The sequence below is a fragment of the Phascolarctos cinereus genome, unplaced genomic scaffold (genome assembly GCF_003287225.1).
Source record: "Phascolarctos cinereus isolate Bilbo 61053 unplaced genomic scaffold, phaCin_HiC Scaffold_4;HRSCAF=312, whole genome shotgun sequence".
In the NCBI taxonomy this organism is placed as follows: Eukaryota; Metazoa; Chordata; class Mammalia; order Diprotodontia; family Phascolarctidae; genus Phascolarctos; species Phascolarctos cinereus.
In genome coordinates, this window is record NW_027555847.1 from 363,123,891 (window position 1) to 363,148,336 (window position 24,446).

Here is a 24,446-nt window from a genome sequence, read left to right on the forward strand (position 1 = left end):
AGCTGAACTAGGGTGACCTTTCCACCACAATGGGGCATTATTTCCATTAATACCTCATTATTTCCATTAAGAGTAAAGCAAACAAATTACATTTTCCTTTTCTTAGTCATTTGTGATCTCATCATTTCTCGGCAAGTCATCAAATATTATGGTCCTGTAACTACCGGAGTCTAGAGCCTAATTCTTATTTTTTGTACTTCTAGAACAAGATGAAAGAGCCTAATCACTTACATCTTTCTTCTTTTACTTCCTTCCCCCAATCCTACAAGTCATTGAATCTCTATCAGCTGCTTATTATTTCTTCTCCCAAACACTCCTTGTGATTATAAAACAAAATACTATGTTTGTATTAAAAACAATTCTTCTAAAAATAACATGCATATGTTTGAGAAGCATTTTTGGTGGGAGGGGAGGAGTCAGGTGATCCCATTTGCCTTTTGTTCAATTTCATATTCTCTTTGGGTATCTGTGAATAAGAGCAAGGCCAAGGAATGCTGGTCCATAGCTTTTCCCCTGCTGAAGGTCCAATGAAACAGTTGCTTTAGGTCTTGTTCAGAACTGTTGAGTTTAACATTCACCACCACCCCCAACCTCCATTACTTGCTGAAACTGTTGACCTTAACACCACATTAGTAACTTAGGCAGCTTATGTGGATTAATGACCTAGATAGCTGAGACCATTAAATGAATCATAATGAAGAGATACCTAGAATAAGTTCTATATTTTGTGAATGGGTTAATAACCTCTTAAGGGACAAGCTAAAGGATACCATGACAAGTATGATAATAAATAAGGATGGCTAGGCCCCACAATTCCAAAAGGCTATATTTAAATCATAAATCATTTCACTGGTAATAGCCATGATGCTCCAATATCAAGCAGCTGATTTTTAACCTAAGAAGAATCATTTAAATTAGGCTAATGAGAGTCACTAATACAAAGCTTGCAATATGGGGGAGAGGCATCTTCTTGTTAAAAATAAACTATGATGATATGTTACAGTGCATAAATATTATTCCAGCAGTGCAGGCTTTCAGGATCTGCATTGCTAGTTGTATTCTCAGGGAGTGTGACAGCATTATGTCTCATGGTTAGTTGTAGCATACTGGTTATAAGGTGGCTTTGGATTTGGAAAACGTGGGTTTAAATCCTGCTTCTGACACAACTTAGCAGGTTCTGTCTCCTCCCCCACAAAATTCTAAGGCAATGAATGCATTAAAGACTTTCCCAGTGGAGAAAGTTTCCACAAGAAGACTGAGTCCCTCCCTCATATATTTAATCATAAATTTAATCATTTAACCTCTTCCAACCCCAAACCCCCAAATTAGCTAACATACAGAAAATTTGATTAAAATATATTAAAGGTATAAAGGTAATGGTACCCCCCCATCACCAGTATGATAATATGTATTAATTTAGGTGCTAACATATTTTAGGAAAAGAGATCACATCCCCAAATCCAAATCAACAAACATTAATCATTTCCATGTGTAGCATTTTGTTAGACACATCAACAGAAAATATCATGTAAAGGCATTTCTACAACATGCTTCTGTGAATTCTTGATCTCTTAAAATTTACCAAAACATCACAATGCAACATAAATCATTCATATAAGTAGGGAAGTATAGGATTTGGGCAGATTATGCCCTATGTATGGTAATATGGAGGCGATTAAAAAAAGTAATTTTTAAGCATAGAATTACAGATTGTTAAAATTGGAATAGATCATAGGGATTGTCTCCTAAACTATTCATTTTACAGATGAGGAAACAGAGGCTTAGAGAGGTGAAGTGACATTCCAAGTCACATCTTCTCCAAGGTTGCACAGCTCCTGAGAGAACAAGACTAGAATTAGGTACTTCAAGTCCATTCAATTGAATTCAACAAACTTATTAAAGCACCTACTATGTGTAAGGTTTAGCTAGGTGGGTGAAAAAACACAAATTAAAAAGTCCTTGCTCTCAAGGAGCAAAATCTCCATATCATAGCCGAGTCTAATTTTTTCCATGCAAAGGAACCTCCCATCCATATGGACAGCTTTTTAAAGATTAAAGTATAAGGTATTACCAATTAGTTACAAGAAGTACTCTCCTAGTGCTTTTCTCTGAGAGAGGAGACCTTCCCATCTTTTCCAGCAGGGTCTCATATAAGATGATGTAGTTTCTTATATATCTATAAAGTCCACAAAATTCTCACTACTTCTTCAGAAAATAATTTGAGCTCAAGGTGAGTATTATGAAGACAAAAAATAATTATAAAACTGTCACAGAGAAGAACCACAAAATTTCAGAGCTGAAAGGGACCTCAGTAACCTTCTAGTAGACTAATCTATACCAGAGAAATAAACTCCTCTTTAAATATATTAGGCTCCCACTGATTTTTCCAGTTTTACAAGGGGAATACCCAATCATGCTCTTTATTATCCACTCAAATTAGTCTGCTTGCTCCTCCTTGCACACAACAATACCATCTTCCTTCTTAGGTACCTTTACAATGTGCCTAGAAAGCACTCACCTCTGATAGGTAGAATGACCTTCTTCTATAAGAAGCTTCCTTTTAACCACCTCCCACCTACTCAGTTTCTTTTTTTTTTAATTTTTAGGCAGTTGGGGTTAAGTGACTTGCCCAAGGTCACACAGCTAGTGTCTGTCAAGTGTTTGGTCTGAGGCCAGATTTGAACTCAGGTCCTCCTGACTTCAGGGCCGGTGCTCTATCCACTGCGCCACCTAGCTGCCCCTCACCTACTCACTTTCTAATGCCTGCCCCTCCCTCCCTCCCTCCCTCTCTCTCTCTCTCTCTCTCTCTCTCTCTCTCTCTCTCTCTCTCTCTCTCTCTCTCTCTCTCTCTCTCTCTCTCTCTCTTTCCCTCTCTCACACATCTTGTATACATTTTGCAAATAAATTACAATACACACACACACATGTGGTCTCCCCCAGCAAGAAAGAGACATGGTTTAATTTTTGCCTTTCTATCCCATGATGTATGAGATGTTTGAGAGACACAGTTTCTGGGTAATTAATCATTTTATTAAGCATGCTAACAATAATTAATAAAAGGGGTCAGTGGTCCTCTTGAATTCCAAAGACTCCTCGTGGAACCCACTTAATGCTTATAATGCCCTTGAAAGAGTGGGTGTCAATCAACTCTGGTCAACAAGTAATGATGAGAGGTGGACCTATTCTAATGAGGGGCTGGGGGAATGTGACTTTGATTATGTCATTTACTTCCAAATCACCCCAAGTTTTGCGCAATCTAGACAAAAGATCCCCCTCCCCAAACCTGAGTAGAATACAATGGGCTTTCCCATTTGGGTGAGATCTGAACAAGATTGAAGAGAAAGTCAATCCAGTCTCATTATCAGCAATGTCCTTCAGATGCTGGCTTGGCCTAGTAGAGAATGAAGATCTAAAAAGGGGGAAAAAAAACCTGGATCTCGCCAATAACTGATTATTTAATAAGCATTTCTCTCAGAGCCTATGTGCCTGGCACACAGGAGTTTAATAATTGCTTCTAATCTAGTACTGATTGATAACCCAGCAAGTGGTCATCAGCAGGGTTAATACAGCCTTTGCTTGACTTCAGTGATAGAGAACTCATAAACCACTGAATTAGCCAGGTCAATTTTTGATAACTCTAATTGTTAGGAAATTTCCCCCATTTCAAGGCTAAATTTGCCTTTTGGTAATTTACCCCCACGGCTATTAGTTCTGCCCACTGGAACCAAATGTAACAGATCCAGTCTCTCTTCTTCATATGATAGTCCATGAAATATTTGAAGACAGCTATCCTCCCTCTGGGACAGGGAGGTGGCACCATAGTGCATAGAGTGCCTGCCCTGGAGTCAGGAAGACTCATCTTCCTGAGTTCAAATCAGGGCTCAGATACTTATTAGTTGCATGACCCTGGGCAACTCACTTAACTCTGTTTGCCTCAGTTTCTCATCTGTAAAATGAGCTGGAGACAGAAATAGCAAACCCCTCCAGTATCTGTGCTAAGAAAACCTCAAATGCGGTGACAAAGTCAGGACATGACTGAGTTCTTTCAAACTGTCCACATGAACTCTAATTTTAATCTCTTTGACATCCCGATTTCCTTCCTTTGGACCCTAGTTGCCACCCAGCCCCCTCAATCTATCAGCATTTCTACTAAAATGCAGTAACCCAAACAGAATACAGTGTACATATGTTGTCTGAGCAGAGCAGTGTGTGGTGGGCCTACCACCTCCTAATTCCTGGAAGCAAAACTTCTCTAAAATCAGCCCAAAACTGCATTATTTCCTTCAGTTGCCATATGATACTGATGGCTCTTCTGGGGGTTGCAATTCCCTAAAATCTCCAGACCTTTAGTCAAACTGCTGTTTGGTCATACTTTTAATCTTTTACTTGAAATGAATATTTGATATACTCAATCATTACAGATGTTTTATTGTAGTCTTAACAGAAAATGACAAGTAGCATTTCAATAAACTCAAAAAAATCTGATGTACCTTTAGCTTGACAGTGACATCTCTAGAATGACAATATCTATATCTATTTCAGACTACACTAATATTTTTTACAAAGCAAGAGTTGAGCTTAGGAAGTCTTTTCTTCATAGATAGCACAAATTGATGGATAATTTTAGAATACAAATTTTTCAAATATGCTCAAACAATACAAAAGTACTCTTTTACTTATGATTTGCCTATTTATCATAGTAGGGTTTTTTTAAGTACTGCTTCAGAAAAGATAGTTTTTTCCTTGCTTGAGGTAGATACATTGTTAAATTAATTAAAACCTAATGCCTACAAAGCTAGAAAAAAGTCTACTGACTTTTCACTACTCTATTCAATGAGTTTTACAGGGCACCTGCTATATGGCTGGATCTTACACTTTGAGAACTATACTACGCATTGTGGAAAACACAAGAGAACTGTCAGGCATGGTCTTCCTCTGGTTAACGTGAATTAATAAACTTTTAGAGTAACAACCAAAATGGTCTATTTACTGTCCTTCATTCCTCTCTGGGCTCCACTATCTGCTCTTCTCTCTTCTTTCTCGCTATGCCCCTCTAGATTTGTAATCCCCCCCCTTTTCAGCTCCCTTTTATATGTTGTCTTCCCCCATTAGAATATACTCTCCAGTCTTTCATTATGGCTTCTTTGTGTATTCCCACAGCAAGCACAAAGTGAGCTCTTCATAAAGATGAAGGGCCAGGAAATCCTGTCTAGGAATAAAGGGTGTCAGATGATTAGAGTTTCTTCTGAAATTCCTTACACTCTATGGCTGACAGCAAAACTGCAGATTCTGTAAAGGTAGCCTAACACAACGAGCTTAAGACAAAATACTGTGAAAAAGACCAATTCAAGATTCGTGTGACCTTTCTAATTATCCAACAAAGGGTGAGTCCACCTCAGAGGATACACTGGCTAATTCACTCCAGTATCACTTTGATATGTACAAATAAAACTATGAGCCCAATCTGAGGATTATTAAGGCACAAGAAAATAATTTAAAAATATCCAATGGGAAATACAAGTTTAAAAAAAAACAGAGTTGGTAAGGCACATATGAAATGGATTCTCCAAGAAAGAGTTGATGCCTCAGGTTTCTTGTAATATTTTTTATTTTTGCCCAATGGACATACAATAACTAAGTCATTCCATGGGGTTGCAAAGCACTCATGGAAGCTGTTATTGCCTTTACCCAGATTAAAAGGGGAGAAGGATGAAGGAAACAATGATATGCTAGGGGGAAAAAATTGTAGTGGAAAAAAACCTGGCCCAGACTATAGGAAAACTAAGTTATAGCTCTGTGCTTTACTCACTAGCTGTGTGATTATCAGACAAGTCATTCTGCATCCCTTCACATCAATTTGTAAAATGAAGGGTTGTATTAGATGAATTCTAAGGGCCTTCCAGCTTCAATGTTCTACAACTATGTTCTACAAGTCTTTTGACTTTGACTTCTAAGTAGAAAATATGCCTTGTGGAAAGCCAGCTGGATTCAGACTCAGGGCACCTAGGTTCTTAGTATAAATTTCCTCACTTTTTTTAAAAAATAAGAACATTTGATTAGATGGTCTCTATTCTATGCCAATTCTAATTAAAACATACCCTTTGATTCAGCCATACCAATACCCCTAGGAAATATAAAAACAAAAAGAGGACCCACACATACAAAATATTTGTAGAAGCCCTTTTTTGTAATAGCAAAGAACTGGAAACTAAGGGTGGGGGATTCATTAGCTGGAAAAGCACTGAACAAATTAGAGTAAATGAATACTATTACTGTTCCATAAGAAATTATGAAAGCATTGGTTTCAGAGAAACTAGGGAAGATTTGTACAAACTGAGCAAAACCGGTAACAGTAACAACAATACTGTAAAGAAAAACAACTTTGAAGGACTTTCAGAACCCTGTTCAAAGTAATGACTAACCATATAATGCTAGTTGGTCAACGATGAAGAATGTTACCCACCTCCTGACAGAGGACTGATGTACTCGTAATGCAGAAAACAATGTATATTTTTGGACATTGATAATACAGGAATTTCTTTTGCTTTACTATGCATGTAGTTTTTTTTTTTACAAAGGTTTTCCTGTTCTTTTCTTTTTTCACTTGGGAAGGGGGATATGGAAGAAATAAAAGTTTGTTATTTTTTAAATAAAATAAAAGACTGGTTTTATTATTTGTTTTTAAGGAAAAAAGCCTGGGGAGGCACAAAGTAGGGAATGAAATACTAGATAATTTTAGGAACCTGAGATTTTGACAAGGCCCTGCTGGCACAGGGCAACCTGAACTACAGCACCCTCTGCTGTGTTACCTCATCTGACTCTAAATTACCCCAAGAGACAGGGCAAGCACAAGGCATCAGCAAGCTAACCAGTTCTCACTGGTTGGTGGATGGCTGGCAGAAATGAAATCATAGAGAAGAAACACAGAGTTCAACCTGGGCTGTAATGATTAGCAACTGGCCTGGTTAAGTGCATTGGAATCATTTACATTAAGGATCATTAACCAGGCTGAGTGGCCCTTTGGGAACAGATCAGAGTTCACTAGCAGAAAAATGCATTCAGATAAAGTAGCAGCTTTTTGTTGCCAAAAAGTGTTTGGGTCATTTCAGGAGAAGGGCATTGTCCCTGATATCAGAAGCATGGTAGATTTTTTCCTTTTCTTCTGTCATCTTTTATGACTCTTTAACTTGTCAATAGTTGGATTTTTCTTCTTTGTTGAAAATAATTACTCTCATGGTTTTTTTTTGTTAGAGATACAATTGCGCTTTATGTATTAAAGTCTATTTTTCTATAGGAAATTTAATTCATAAACACAAATTTAGAAGAAACAGCTTATTGGTATAAGTATTTGTATCTTTTTGGGCAGCCAGGTGGTACAGTGGATATTGCGCCTGGCCTGGAGTAAGGAGGATCTGAGTTCAAATTTAACCTCAGATACTACCTAACTGCGTGATCCTGGGCAAGTCACTGGACCCTGTTTGCCTCAGTTTCTCCACCTGAAAATGAGCTAGAGAAGGAAATGGCAAACCATTCCAGGATCTTTGCCAAGAAAACCCCAAATAGGGTCACAAACAGTTAGACACAACTGAAAACATTCGTTTCTTTATTTTTTAAAAGTATTTTAATGTAATCTTATTTATTCTTTTCATTTTTGTTCACTATGGGCAACATTTCAGGTAACTTTTCCAGAGCCCCACAAAGTCTCTGACTCAATCAGTCCAAGAGTTATCTCCATTTTTGCTAACTCTTCCCACCACCTACTTAGTCATAAGTACCTTCTCAAATTCAGGCAGAAGAGCAAAAACAACATGTTGCCAACCTAGTCTGACTGCCCCAGTTTTCAAGATTTCTGACAAATCCATCTCTAGTCATGCTTCAAGCTGCTACATGTACAGCCTGACCTTTTTTCCAATATCCTCCTCTTCCATTCAGCAGCAAGGGAGAAGTAGAAATAATGCTAACTGAATAATGAAGTGGTTTTATAACCTTGAGGGTAAACTCGGGGAATAGTTTCCTCACTGTTTATAGCATTATATAAAAAGGAGGAAAAACCTGTGAAGATATGTTCCACTTGAGTATTAATTCAGTCTTTTTGAATGCCCTGTATCCACAGGGCAATTCCAGTGTAAAACCGAAAAATCACTACTTCTGTTCAAATAAGTGTGAGGTGAGCAGGTGTCCAGAAAACATACTTCCACAAGCCTGTACACCTTCACTGTGGAGGGAGAGGAAAGAAATACAAACTCCACAGAGTAAGTGAACAACTTATTACCACGACTGCTTCTCAGTGGGGTCACCTTAGAATTTTCAATCCATACCCCTTTTATCACATTAAAGATTAAAGACCAAAGTTAGGTTCCAAAAGGAGTAAAAGTTGACCAGTTTGGGTTGAGAATTGGGCAGGAAAACTATTAGACTGCATATGTACATGAATCAACACTTGCTTCTACCCAAAAGACCTCTTCACAATATAAGTCATCTCCAAATTCGAAAACTCTTTACTAAATACCAGACCTCAACCCAGCAGCTACATCACAGGGATCTCACCTGTCCATGCACACAGAGGAAAGCTTATGTGAGGCTACATGTAAGCCATATGAAACAAATTTCAGCCACCTCTGCCTGAGAGCAGCAAAGCATAAGGGGAGGGAGGGGACTTTTTATGTTTTCTAGAGGATTAAGCTGCAGTGAAGAAAACAAGAATGGAGAAAGGCTTAATTTTTCCAAACTCTAAAGTTTTAGTCCCACTTAAATAAAATAAGACTAAGCTTATAAACAGGTAAAAATAAGAGAATAAAAAATAAAACATCTCTCCTCAGTTCACTTGGTGCTAATTAGGTACCATAAGACTTCAAGACATGGAATGATAGATCTTTTCACAATGTCCATTTAAAATAATTCAAGAACACAAATGACAAATGTCACCATATATTCATCTAGGGGTGGGGAGGGCAACAAAGGCATGGAAGGATTTGTGCATGGAAGGATTCATAATGTCATTCTGAAGAGAAATCATTTCCAAGTAACATGACAGTTTGTGCACACACATAATTCCTTCCCTTTTCCTACAGTTAAAAATAACCCCCTAAATCATAGGGAATTTAGATCAAAGCTGAATAAATCGATATTATAAGAATCACATCTTAATGTTTAAAATATGCACGGATTGCATAACCAAGAAGAACTGAACATTTAGAGGGCCACTTACCAGATGGCAGGAGGAAGACTCTTGGTTAAAAGAATAAAAAGGCTTAGGGAGCTGGCTCTACAGATGCAGGAGATGAGTTAGTTAGCCACAGTGGCAAAGCTCAAGGTAAACCTGCAGTCCCCTGCCTGTTTCTTCAGCCAGGTAGTCAGAGAGATCCTCCACAGTGAGACCTGGCTCCACAAGCTCTCTTCTCAGTGGCATCGCCCGGAACACGAGGAGAGCAGTGTGGCATGTAGGCAGCCTCCCTTGGTATGTGAGCAGCACATAGCCCAGGTAAGTGAACTGCGAGCCACCCCCAGCCACCCCCTAGCTGTGTGCCAGGTGGTGCTGCGCTATGCTTGTCTAGGCTAGAAGCTGCTGCTTACCGAGCTGGAATCTGGAACAGAGTGAAAATTCAAATGTGGGGAAGAGGAAAGCAGCATTTTCAGAGGCTCCAGGGCCAACTACCATATGAGGAATTTTGTAGATTCTAGAGGCAAAAAAGGCAGCAGAAAACACAGCTTTGCCACCACTACCCCAGCAGCAAACAGCATTATAAAGTTAAATGTCAGACTACAAATACTTCAGTCTTTTCAGGTAAGAAGTCTGCAGGCATAGCTTGACAGTAACTCAGTGACCCTAGTTCTATGTGTAAGAACTGCTAGTTGACTGACTGACTGTGAAACAATCCCCTGGGGAGAGTTTTCCCTTTAAAAAAAAAGGCAAAGTACCCACTCAAATAGCATACGGTACTCTTTTGAGAGCCAATAAGAACAAGAATAAAGCTTCCAACACGTTGGAGAGATAGGTCCTCTGTAAGAGACAGATGAATAGGAACTAAAGAAGGTAAGAAGGAGTGAATGACCTACAAAGGGAAAGGATTATGGCATACAACACAGCTATCCAAATATCAAACAGCATTCAAACCGAGTAGATTGAAAAGCTAACTTCTCCTAGAGAAATAATAAGAAATACTTGGATACATTTGTTTCCATTAATAACTACTGATATCTTCTCTTATCTGTACTCACCCATCCTATAACAGATCTTACCTATTGATAGGATCTCCCTATTCCTCACCACTAATCATAACCACTTGCAGCAAATGTGTCTTCTTTTCTCTTCTAGGAAGTGACCAAGTATGACAGATGCCTTTGAAATCAGACGACTTGAGTTCTGCTACTTAATACTAATGTGACCTCATGCAAGTGACTTCTCTCTGGATCTTATTCACTTTACCTGTAAAATGAGGGGAGCTGCACTAAATCCAGGATTCTTAATCTGGGTTCATGAACTTTTTAATATTTTGATAATTGCTTTTGATAATTGCAGCTGTATTTTATTTTGCGCATTTGAAAACCTCATTCTGAGAAGGGGTCCATATACCATGGACTGCCAAAGGGGTCCATGACATAAAACAGGTGAAGAATTACTAAACTAAAGGATATGGAAGGCCTCTCTTCCAGCTCTAAAACATATGAGTATGACTAATTGTTTAGTGGAAATTACATTCCTTCCACTCCATTCGTTAACACCTTTCTTAGTCATCCAGGAAAGTCCATTTAAAAATAACTGCACATCAGTTATAGACAAAAAATCATATGCGAACTCCTGTGATCCCATACAATATAAGTCGGGGACCGGGAAGGCAGGCAGAGTAGGCACAACCACCATGTCTTTCGTCAGTCAGTCAGTTAAAAAGTATCTGTTGGGGAAATATCTTTTTTCCTTTTAAATTCTGGTGAGAATAAACAGAAACTCCTATTTTAATAAGAACATCTGATTAAGTCTAAAGAGAGAAAGTATAGCCCAGATAATGTCAGAATCTTAAGGCAGTACAACTGCTCCCAGAAGGCTTCTGTCCAAGAAGCATGAGGTCCAGCCACTACAAATGCATCTCTTAACTCCTGAAAGAATACCCAAAGTTTAGGTCAGAGTGGCAAATACAGTGGATATTTAATAAATATTTGTTAAACTGAACTCAATTTTAAAAGCTTGGAAAGATAATAGACTCCAAATTAAAGTTAGACTTTCCTCTCTCTAATTCTTGCTTTTAAGTGCTACCTCATTTCCTAGAAACTTTCTCATTTAATCTAATTTGATTAATATTTGAAAATAATTACATTTTTAAAAGCCTGTGATTATATAATACTTTTATCATCTCTGTTCTTGTGATGAGGCGCTTAATGATTATATAATTCCTGGAGGTAATAGGACTAGTTACCATTTCTTATAATTCAGTGGATCTGCAATCTCATCAAAGTGAAAATCATTTCCAATGGTAGAGACAGCAAAACCATCAATCAGTCAATAATCTTTGTTGTTGTTCAGTTTATTCAGTTATGTCTGACTCTTCATGACCCTATTTGGGGTTTTCTTGGCAAAGATACTGGAGTGGTTTCCCAATTTCTTCTCTGGCTCATTTTACAGATGAGGAAACTGAGGCAAGCAGGGTTAAATGACTTGCCTGAGCTCACACAGCTAGTAAGTGTCTGAGGTCACATTTGAACTCAGGTCTTCCTCTCCAGGTCTGGCACTCTATCCAGTGCACTGTCTAGCTGCCCAATAATCTTTAGCATGTACTATATGCCAGGAATCATGTTAAGTACTGAGCACACAAAGAAAAAAAAAACAAACCAAAAACCCTCCAGTTATTAAATTCTTATCAAGATCTTCTCATAAATCCTCCAGTGAGGATCTACCCAATGTGTTTATGGCCTTCTTTGAATCTCTCAGTTTTTCTTGGGTACCAGCACAATTTTGGGGCTGTTCAGCTCATATCATCCCTTACTTTTGTTACATGGCCTACCCCATCTCCTTTTCTGGCTTTATATCTCTTGAATGATATCATTTATGCCACTTTTACGCTTCATCGTCTATGATCAAGACAGTATACTTCAATTCTATCTCAGTACCCAATTTTGTTTATGAGAAAATGAAAGAAATTCATTCTAGAGGCAAAACAATTGTGAAAACATGGTTGGATCAATTTTCAAGATATTTCAAAGAAGGAAAAGATACCAAAGAAGTGGAAATTTTACATACATATTATTAGCAAAAATAAAACTAAAAGAGAGAGGGCAATTGAGAGAATATTACCAACTACTGACCTTTGTTCCTATGTTCTCATCTCCAGGAGATCTTTATAGAGAATGGTCTACACATCTATTGAAGATATCCTGGATGAAAGTTAGAAAGGGTCATAGGTTCTTGCAGGGCAGCTAGGTGGCACAGTGGGTAGAATGCCTGGCCTGGAGTTCAAATCTGGCTTCAGACTCTTACTTGCTGTGGGATCCTGGGCAAGTCACTTAACCCTATTTGCCTAAGTTTGCTCATCTGTAAAATGAGCTAGAGAAGGAAATGGCAAACTATTCCAGTATCTTTGTCCAAAAAACAAATTAAAAAAACCCAAATGTGGTCATGAAGAGATGGACACAACTGAACAAAAACAACACAGGTTCTTGCACTGTTATTCTAGAGGGTACCACTACTCAAAGTGACACAACTGACTGAAAGGTGCAGGGAATACAAAATCCTTCTGTGCTTAATGTTCATTGATTACAAAAAAGGATTTGACACCCAAGTGCTTAACAATGCATGTACTCAGTGAGCATTTAATAAAAACTGACTATTTGACCAAAGAGAGAAAAAGGAAGCTTTTGAAGCCCTCTTCCAATAAAGGGTCACCTGAGCATGTCAAGATTATATGAAGTTGTTTGACAGAAGCCACCACAGAGAGAGCTTCACTTAACAGTTCTCTGATTGTCATAATCAAATGAAGCAGGAAGCCAGGGAGAAGTACCAGTCAAAGGAATTTACCACCATCTCTTCCATACAAAATTCTCACAACACTAAATATAATGAACATTTTGAGCAATATTTTATGAAATCTATGGGGAGTATGTGATTAGACTATTTTATAACATAGTAAATATTATGTATTTATCTGAAAAGCTTTTATAAATGAATACTTAAGAAAATCTACAAGGCCTTCAATGCTACTACCACTGAGCACAATAGGGCCAAAAACTTGTGTTTGAGGCAAGGGCCAAAAAAATCAACTGGTGGCTTCCTGTCATTTATACTCGTTCAAATGATAGTTTATGTATTGTATGGCAATAAAATAAATCTCAGTATGTTTTAATAATTTACTGCAAATTATTAAAATAATATACACATTGGCATTCTAATGAACCATTAAGATTCCTCGATCAACAGAGTTCACATTACAGGAGTCTGTAAAACACCCCTTACCCTATCACCATCACCATCAGAATTTTCATAAAAATAAAATCTTTTGAACTAGGAATTCAGTAATCAGATTCTCAATTTTAATAAATACTTACAGAGATCTATAAACAGAAAGAGAAATGTAAAGCAACCATCACAGCAGAAAGCGCCTTTACACCACTGAAAACACACTCTGTGTGTGTGTGTATGTGTGTGTGTAGAGAGAGAGAGTGAAAGAGACATCTCTCTCTTAGATAGATAGATAGAGACATACACACACACACACACACACACACACACACACACACACACACACATACACACACACAAATTTGAGTGGCATGATTACCATTAAAAACCTATGTACCAGACAGATGATCATGGGTTAAAAACAGGAGCCAAAAGGAATGCAAATTCACTCAGGAAGTAAATCAAAGGATGTTAAAAGTGTAGAAGGCAGAGACAGTGCTAGAAGAAGGAGGTCAATTGATGCATATTTGTTACAAGAACGTTCTTTTCTTTTCCCACTGGGGGTGGCAAGAGGGAGAGAAAATAAATGGTTGCTAGTTGAACAAATATAAAATAAAATCATAAACTTTTTTTTAATCAGTTGGAGGTTAGCTCCCTTCCCAGCCATATCAGGATAAAAAGGGGCTTCCATGTAAATGGATTTTCCTGATGACTAAATCTTATCCTTTCAAATACCCAAATTTTCAAAATGTTAACTATTTTGGATGGAGACTTTGATAAGTTTTTGATGTGACCTCATCTATGTGGGTGTTCCCTCTATGGGGACTGATCACAAGACATCCTCATCCTGTGTGAATTTCTTCTCTTTTGGGTGGAAAGCTTTCTAAAATGAATGTCATGCTTCCCTGCTTTCTAAGAATAGCCTGAAAGTAATTTAACCTTTTCATGCTAACCCTAGGCAAGGACCTGATAAATCAAAATTAAGTTAGTGTCATACTTCACTGGGGCACTTTGCATTGTCAAAATTAAACTTTACCCATCAGAATTCCTCTTGAACTCAAAAAGCACATGATGGGCGGTGTCCAGCAGTCTGGCTGTACATGTTGGCCTATTGCCATCTCCTCCTCTTACTGTCAACTTCACCTAAACTGGTGGGGCTGCTCTTGATATCTAACCTTTGCCCATTCATTGCCGCAGACTAGTCTGCTTCAATCCAACTATCACACAGCTGACAAATTTTCCTAAAGCAAAAATCCAACCATGTCACTCTCTCCTACTCAATAAACTGCCTTATCTGATATTATCTCTAAGATCAAATAGAAATTTCTCTGTTTAGCATTTAAAGCTCTTCACAGTCTGGCCTGAACCTCCCTTTCTTTCAGTACACATCATTCCCCTTTATGCACCCTGAAGTTCCACCAAATGGGCCTTTGTCCTACTGTTCATACACAGCATTCCATCTCCCACTTCCTCAGGAGGGACACAACCTTCGTACAGGCCATCTACCAAGCTTAGAATACACTCCCTTCTCACTTCTAGGTCAATGAATCCATAGTTTCCTTCAAAACTCATCTCAGGTGCTACATTCTACACGAGGCCTTTCCTGAATTTCTCAGGTATGTGATTCCCCACCTCCACTCAAAATTGCCTTGTATCATTCTATGCATATCAGAGGCTCCTTGAGGCCAGGGACCATTTTAACTTTGGGCTTGTTATCACCAATACTTAACAGGGTATCTGGCACACAGCAGGTGCTTTCTATATCCATATAAACCACATTTCTTCTTTTGTAAATGCTCTATCCACTGTGCCACCTAGCTGCCCCAAAAGGAGATGGGACCTCAGTTCTTTTTTCTTTTTTTTTTTTTTTGGCGAGGCTATGGGGTTAAGTGACTTGCCCAGGGTCACACAGCTAGTGAATATCATATGTCTGAGGCTGGATTTGAACTCAGGTCCTCTTGCCTCCAGGGCCAATACTCTATCCACTGTGCCATCTAGCTGCCCCTAATCTCTTCTCCTTGCTTAATGTTTGGTGAAGGTGCTATGGAGTAATTAAACAATAACAGAAATTTCCCCTCATCTGAGGTCTTCGAAAACTCTAGATGGCCACTTGTTGGATAAGATGGAGAGGGGTTGCCGAATCTCAAAACCGGGAGACCATCCATTCTGATCAATAACATATTGAACAAGTGATTAGCCAGTCTTTGGGTGAAAATCTCCAATGACAGAAAAACCCACAACCTCCTGAGGCAGTCTCTACTCCTTTTTCATAACTCTAATTGATAGCAAGTTTTTTCTGGGAACCAAGTCCAAATATTCCTCACTGCCAAGCACCTGGCATTGTGCCAGGCAATCAGAGACAGTTAATAAATATTTGTTGAGTGACTGACTTCAGTTTCCACCCCACTGTTCCTAGATCTTGCCTTCTGGGGCCAAGAAGAACAAGGACAATCCCTGTTCTGCGTAGCAACTCACTGACAATTCTCATTGCCCCTTCAAAACCTTACAGTCATCTATCTAGAGTCAAGAAGCCATCTAACGCAGGCTTCTCGTTTTACAGATGAAGTAACTAAGGCTCATAGATGTGAAATGGCATAACCAATGTCACAGAAGTTGGTAATGGCAGAACCGTGGCTTGAACCGAAATTCGCTAATTTCTTTCTTTTTTGGGGGAGGGGGCAGGCACACAGGGTTAAGAGACTCGCCCAGGGTCACACAGTTAGTAAGTGTCTGAGGTCGTATCTGAACTCAGGTCCTCCTGCCTCCAAGGCCGGTGCTTTATCCACTGTGCCACCTCACTGCCCCAAAGTTTGATAATTTCAAGCCCAGTGCTCTTTCCATTGTACTGTTTAGAAAAGCAGAAAAAGAAATACCACATGCATTAAAAAGATGTTCCATTTTTCTTTCCAAATCCCAGGATGCTTCAAGATCCATTATTATTAATACTCCCATGTATCTACATGGAAATATTACAAATGCTACTTATGCTCATATTTATCCAGAGTTAGGGAGAAATCTAAACCCAGAGTATGCAAGAATCTATGCATTAGTATCCATTAAACTAACAATTTTGGGAAATAAATTATCATCATTTGATATTTTAGCAGCCCTAGCACTATACAGAATAGCAGAGAAAGATTTTAGTAGGGATTCTAAAACAAAAGTTTTAACTGAGTGACTTCTAAGGTCCTATTATATATGATCCTACTCTTTTGATCTGAGAATTCAACTGGTTCTGAATCAACCTAACCATGACAAGATAGAATGTGTATAGCTTTAAGGACTCTCAAAAGTAATCTATCAATACCCTACCCCATTTTACAAGTGAGAAAGCTGAGACCCAAAAAGGTTAAGTGACTTGTCCAAGGTCACACAATGACAGAGATAAATTTTAAATTCAGATTCTCTAACTGCAAATAGTACACTTGTGGAGCAGACATATTGACATCTTTTGTTACAGTGTTAGAGAGACTTCTTCAAATGTTTTGCTAAAACTTAAATTGACTTTACTTAAAGCATTTCTTTCATCTATTAGTCCAGTAAATTGTCAAAAAAAAAATTAAATGAGGTCAGTCTAGCACAGGGGTGGGGAACCTGCTGCATATGGCCACATATGGTCTAGGTCCTTGGGTGCAGCCTTTTGATGGAGTCCAAGATTTACAGAATAAATGCTTTTATTAAGGGGATTTGTTCTGTGAAGTTTGGACTCAGTCAAAGTGCCATACTTGAGGGCCTAGAGGGCCACATGTGGCCTCGGGACTGGTTCCCCACCCCTGGTCTAGCATGATCTATTCTTGATGAAGCAATGCTTCACATAGTACTAATGTAGACAGGTTCTGAGCCCATCTTTTCCCCAAAATCTTTCTCAACTTTCTGCAGGCTGAAGTGAGGTCTCTCTTTTCTAAATTCTTGTAGCCCTGATAGTATATAACTAGAAGTTCTATTGGATGATACCCAGAGCTTCCTTTTTCTATTGTATATTCATTGTCTATTCATTAACCATCTATTTGCAAAACTAGTTCTAGAATTTTCCTAGAAATCCATATCAAACTCACTAACCTATACTTTGTAGATTCCTTTCTTTTCCCTTTTTTTGAAAATCAAGTCTACTTTTGGTTTTCTTCAGTCCTTCTGTTCTCTTCAATCTTCCAGAGAGTGACTCAGAAAGTCAATTCTTTCAGTATCCTGGAATGAACTTCATCTGAATTTGGTGACCTGGACTCATAGGCAATTAAATGCTCTCACCATACCCCTAACACTAAGTTTCAACTTCTTATTAGCCAACTTCATTCTGTCTTCTCTGGTCTAAATACTATTCTCCTTAGCAGAGAAATCAAAATTATTTAAATTCCCAATTAAGTTTCCAGTTTGTAAACACTAGAAGAGAAAGAAAATAGCGAACCTAAAGAATCTAGAAAACTGGCTTCCTAAATAATCAATAGCTGATTATAGAAAAGAGAAATGAGCCAGGTGTAATAGCTTGGAGAAATGGTACAGAGTAGGTGTGAAGATGAAGGAAAATGAAACTCTGAAAAAAGATACTAGCCCTTTCTAGCTCACAGTGATGATGCCTGCAACGGTGATACATTCAAACAACAATAATGATCAGTAGCAGTAATAATCACAGGGAGTTGTAGAGCCAGAGTTTAACATTTAAATAGTAGAGAGTACTCTACATTTGCCCAGAGCATCTTGTTTTTATTTTTTATTTTACTTTTTAATTTTTTTTATTTTTTTGGTGAGGCAATTGGGGTTAAGTGACTTGCCCAGAGTCATACAGCTAGTGAGTGTTATGTGTCTAAGGCTGGATTTGAACTCAGGTCCTCCTGACTCCAAGGCCAGTGCTCTATCCACTGCGCCACCTAACTGCCCCTTCCACTGTGCCACCTAGCTGCCCCTACCCAGAGCATTTTGAAGCAGACAATATTCAGAGTGGTTAAAAAACTTGCCCATGGCCACACAGCTACTAAGTATCCTCAAGTACAACCCTGATTCTACTCATCCCACACCCGTCAGTGAAGAGGCTACTTCTATGCTAGCCATCTCACAAGCAAGAAATAATCAAATGGTCTGCCAGATTAGGAAAACTTATTCACCTATAGCAGTATCTCATTTCCAAAGTCCTAAAGAATACTTACTAGCTAATAAACATGGTTCCAAATCAAAATACTGAAGGAAATCTCTCTATAAAAACCACCTGTGTAATAAAGGTGTTTGTAATGACAGTAAGAGGAATAAAGAGTGCTTCAAATAATAGAAAAATAGAAATATTAAATAATAGAATAGAAATAATATTAGAGTAATAGAAATAATAGAAAAAGTACTCCAAAGCAGTTCCCCAGCCTCCCATGCCCACACTAAAACACTTGTATGGACCAATCTCATTCAGGTGCCTACCATGGACAAAAGCACTCTTCATTAAACCTAGCAGGTGAACTGGATGGAGGCTTTTTTATAGAAAAAGAGCCACATAAAAAGAAAAATAGGAGAGAAACTTCAAACCATGGAGGAGAATGGAAAATCTGCTTTCAGATGATGAAAACATAGGAACTGAACAAGACTGACACTATATAAAATTCCCTGCCCCTTTCCCCAATATATTATGGGTGGGGTGGGTGTGTATTCTCAGCAGTTTTGTAGCAAAATAACTGAAGAGGCAAATTTTATATTGCCTTGTCTTTTTTTAAAAATCAGACATATAAGAGATAGCTTGAGGAATATGCCTACCTTCAAGGGAATATATACAACTCATACATCACATTGACAGCCACACAGCCAGAGTGAGTTTTCCTGTGCAGAGATGGCTCTAACAATTCTCCATTCCCTGATATTTACCTCAGACATTACTCCAATTAACACACATATACACACACACACACCACTAAATGCTGATACAGCTTATTATAATGTGACAGCGTTCAGTCAAATTAGTTTTTAAAATATTTGGCAACGCAACAGGTAGACAGAGGGAAGAGCAAACATTAGAAATTTAAGAATCAACTTTAAAAATCTGGAATCTACATTCTAAATTCAATTTGTAATCTGGGTTACAAAAAGATATGACAGATGTATCTAAATAGCTTTATCACGACATACTAATAATACATCACCCCCCAAAAAATTCATTTCTTGCAACAGGTAGCAGAGCAAATCATTAATCCAAAAGATATCTGTATGTATGTCACTATGTAGAGGCACATAAACAGGCATGTCTCTGTGAGGGACACTGGGGTCCAACAAATAGAAGGCAATGGGTCACCTAACCTATCAGGATCCCCAAATCAATCTCTAAGATTATATATTAGAGGAGCAGCTGGGTGGCACAGTGGATAGAGTACTGGTCCTGGAGTCAGGAGGACCCGAGTTCAAATCTGACCTCAGACACTTGACATTTACTAGCTATGTGACCCTGGGCAAGTCACTTAACCCCATTGCTGGCGAGAAAACAAACAAAAAAAGATTATAAATTAGAGATGAGTTGCTAGGAGTTCTCCACATAAAAGAAATCACAAATCCAAGCCAAAAATGTGTGTGTGTGTGTGTGTGTGTGTGTGTGTGTGTGTGTGTGTGTGTGTATCTAAAGTTATGCCAAGCGGGTCAGTAGGATCTACAACCACCAAGGCTAGAGGGCTCTCTGGTCCTCAGTCCCCATGAATACAAGAGGAAGGGATGGGACTGAATGATAGTGAAGTTCCCTTTAGCTTTAAAATTTGATTCCATAATACCAAATGCCACTACCCACAAGAGGCCATTCCTGAATCTTGCCATTATTAGCCCCTCAATTCTGAAATTATTTTATATTTATTTCTCTGTATACATGTTTCCCTCTACTAGAATATCAGCTCCTTCTGTCTTTGCATTCCCATGCCTGTACATAGCAGTCACTAGATAACAAGTATTTATTGGATTGAATTGTCTACCAGGAGTGGGGAACCTGGAGCCTTGAGGACACATGAGGCCCTCTAGGTCCTCAAGTGTAGTCTTCTGCCTGAATCCAACACAGAACAAATCCCCTTAACAAAATGATTTGTTCTGTAAAACTTGGACTCAGTCAAAAGGCTGCACCCAAGGACCTACAGGGAAGCCTCCCTTTTCTAAATTCTTACAACACCCATAGTATATAACTAGGTGTTCTATAGGATGATGCAGATCATTATCTTTGTCTGTTTCCACCAGAGGAAAGATTTGCATACTATAATAGAATACTGTACTCATTTGAAGGAAAATTTTTGGCAACAATGTCAACCCTCCAGAACAAAGTTTCAAAATCTGAACTAAGTAGAAAAGGTCCTCTGGGCACTCAAATAATTGTCACAAAATCCCTACACATGAGCCTCACTAGCACATATTTAAATTACTACTCTTTACAAGATTGTTTATCTGAATCCAGCCCACCAAAAATTAAAAGCAACAAAGCAGAGATGGGATTTGGACATAAGGAGAGTTGTAGAAGGTAGAAACAATTACTACAAAACAAAGGGAGGTGACAGCAGTCAGACAAGGAAGAAGAACACAGTAAAATTCAATAGTAGGAGCAAAATCAATTGTCCACTATAGAACAATGAAATTTCATGGCGATCAATATTCACAAAGAAGGTGGGGGTAGTGGTGGTGGTGTCTAAAGCATTTTAGAAACATTGCCATTTAAACTGACTATAATTTTTTTTTGGGGGGGGGTAGGCAGTGGGGTCAAGTGACCTTGCTCAGGGTCACACAGCTAGTAAGTGTCATGTGTCTGAGGCCGGATTTGAACTCAGGTCCACTTGACTCCAGGGCCAGTTCTCTATCCACTATGCCACCTAGCTGCCACCTATAATTTTTTTAAGATACAGTTTTTGCTTGTATGGGGAAAACTTCAGTTATCTGGAAATTTACTTATGTGGAATCTCTGATAATACCAGGTAAATGAGTCATGATTGTATTCTTTTCTGTTTCTGCCATGCTAAAATATACAAGTCTAGGAAATATTTAATACTTCTGGAATGACTGATCGGTGGAGAGCATTTTTAGTGTAGGGAGAGAGTATTAATACCACAAAGGGAAGACTCAGGTTCTAGCCATTCTGTAATCAACGCAGGAAGTCTTTATGGAGTGAGTGGGGAATCAGAGGGACTGTTTCAATGAGAAGAGAAAGAGATAATTTGATGGTTTGACAGGTAAGTAGATTATTTCAGAAGTTTGAAAGGGAAAAAAAATTAAAGATACCTTAAAAGAAAGGAAATAGTGCCACTTCCAATGGTAAAACTGGATTTATCATCTTCACCATTACCATGTTTCCTACCTACATATAAATCTATTTAAAAAATCCCTGAAATTACTCAATATAGAAGAGAGAGACCAAGACAAGAAAATCTGGTTCCTTAGTTTTTAGATACTTTATTTCAATGTAATACCAGATGGAATAATTATAAATATATGCATTTGATAAGCTGATTACACATTAGTATTTTGACTCATAAAACAAACAACTAATAGGAGAGTAAAATTATTATTAAAATTTGTACTAATTTACAAGTCTGGTTCTTTTAGTGTTAAAAGACTATTTTTAAATGGGTTGTTTTTGGTGAGCATTTTTGTAGAGGGAGGGTGTCAGGGAGGGTAGTGTCAGAAAGAAAAATATGTTCCATTACAGCTGATTACCTGGGAAATTTTAAGTCTTCCAGGGCCTTCAGTTTAGAGGAAGACAGTAAGTATCCCAGAATTGCTGATCTTTCAGGAGAAGAGATTCTGTCAGTCTTCAAAAAGAATGCTTAATAATAGAGAAAATGAAGAGACCTTAAGCTAGAGGCTTTGTAAAGAGGTTTAAAAATAGGCACCTCAAACAGAAAGACTTCCTGGGTGAACAGCTCCTGCATTTCCCAGGTGGTGTCAGCTGCTTGTTAGATATCTGGCTGGCATAAAGAATTTTCAACTGTATTTGAATTTCAAACTCAGGAGGGAGATGTGGACAGGTGAAAGAAATACCTTTTGTTCATTAGGCTCAGAGCATGACAAAAGGGTTTATGAGAAAAGGTTAGCTCTCTGCCTCTAATTTAGAAGAGTACTTCCAAATAAAGATTCAGGATTCAGTAATTCTCAGCAGAGACAGAAAGCAAAAAACATTATAGCTTGCAACCACTTCAATTCAGAAGGTGCCTGATGCTTAAAGGAGTAGAGTCAGAAGACCTGGGTTCAAATGCCACCTCAGATAATTACTCCCATTATATGACCTTGGGAATGCCAATTCAGGGGAGCTGGGAGTGGGGTGGAGAAGAGTGGTGCTGGATTTCCTCATCTCTAAAATAAGCAGGTTGTACTGGATGACCTATAAAGCACCTTCCTGCTCTAAACCAATTTTTCAAAAAACACTCTAGGGACAGCTAGATGGTGCAATGGAAAAAGGACCAGAGTTCAAATCTCAGTTCAGACACTAGACACTTACTAGCAGTGTGGCCCTGGGCAAGTCACTAAGTCACTTAACCCCAATCGCCTTGCAAAAAACAAAGAAAAAAATCCATTCTATACATAAGTCCAATTTTACACATAACAGAACTACCACTAAAAAGGAGTTTTTGCTAAATAATATTTACATTTCACTCAATTCAAGAACAATTCAATAAGTATTTAAGCACCTACTATATGCCAGGCATAGTATTAGGTTGTGGAAACACAGAGGCAAAAATGAAAGCGTCTGCCTTCAAGGAACATTAGCTTTAAGGGGGAGAGGGAAGGAACAATACTTATGTATAAAGTGAAATACAAAACATAGTCAAAATAATTTGGTATTCAAAGGGAGGAAGGCAACATTAGCCACTGGCAATAGCCAAATGTAAGCAAGTACCACTTGAGCTGAATTAGTTTTGTTTGTTTTTAAATAAAAAGACAACAGCATGCAGTACATATGAGTCAGCCTCAGAGTCAAAATCAGCTGGTTTCAAGTCCTACTTCTCACACATGTTAACTGTGCGTGATCCTTGAGAAAAGTCACTTTGTTTTAAAAATCCGTTTTTCATAATAGTAATGTCCCCATTTCTCAAACTCCAGACTGTGAGAGGGTCAAAGATTACACACATCAGCGAAGGTTGTGCAGCTCAGTTCCAGGAAAACAAGTAAGGCTAAGAGCTACATGAATTGATAGAGCATCAATACACAGTGCCCCCACCCCTGCCCCTGTCCCCAAGCTTGTACTTGGAGTAACAAGAAAGGATGTGCACACTAACCCCATGACACCTCCAAGTAGGAGGGAAAGCTCCCAAGTTCTGGGCCGCCGCCCCTCCTCTCCCATCCAAGAAACACAGAATTTGAAAAAAAATATATAGATGGATAATGGGAACCTAAAAGTAAATAGCAATACCTTCCCCCCCCCCCAGGATATAAAGAAACCTGGGGTTAGGGAGATGAAAAGGGTTTTCTAGTATTGTTGCCTGAACTTTATGGACATATTTGCATCCTAACCAGAGAAGGAACGAAGCTAAGTTACTGACAGACCAGTGAGGGGAGAAAGGTGGATGGTCAAGGGCAGGGGTGGGGCACCTGCGACCTGGAGGCCACATGTGGCCCTCTAGGTCCTCAAATGCAGCCCTTTGACTGACTTCACAGTTTGGATTCAGTCAAAGGGCCCAACTTAAGGACCTCATGTGGCCTCAGGGATGAAGGTTCCCCACCCTTTGTCAAGGGGACAGAAACATAGCTGGGTCTGCCAGTGGCATGGCCTTCCCCCAGGGCCTGTATAGCCTTCATATTGAAATTTTAGGAAGGCATCACACAGAACTGGTTCCCTAATTGCCCCTCCCTAACTCCTCTCTGCCTGCGGCAAAATTCCTACCTGTAGTAGTGTAAGTGTGAAGGCCTAATGAGTAGGAGGAATAGAACCCTCCGTGGAATCTTTGCTAGTTCAAGGTGAAGGGGAAGAGAAAGAGAAGGGAATAAATGTTTATTAAATGCCTACTACATGCCAGATACGGTGCTAAGTGCTTTACAAACATTATTTTATTTCATCCTCACAACGACCCTGGCAAGGAGGTATTATTTTTATCCCCATGTTAAAATTGAGGAAACTAAGGCAGGAAGAAATTAAGTG

The 24,446-nt window shown here is 38.7% G+C and overlaps 1 protein-coding gene across 2 annotated transcripts in view; it reads right to left on the minus strand.

Annotated features, from left to right (window-relative positions):
• The window catches only part of NEDD4L (NEDD4 like E3 ubiquitin protein ligase), a 453,729-nt gene that overhangs the window by 259,964 nt on the left and 169,319 nt on the right, over nucleotides 1–24,446 (minus strand). The gene's annotated exons all lie outside the window — the stretch shown is intronic.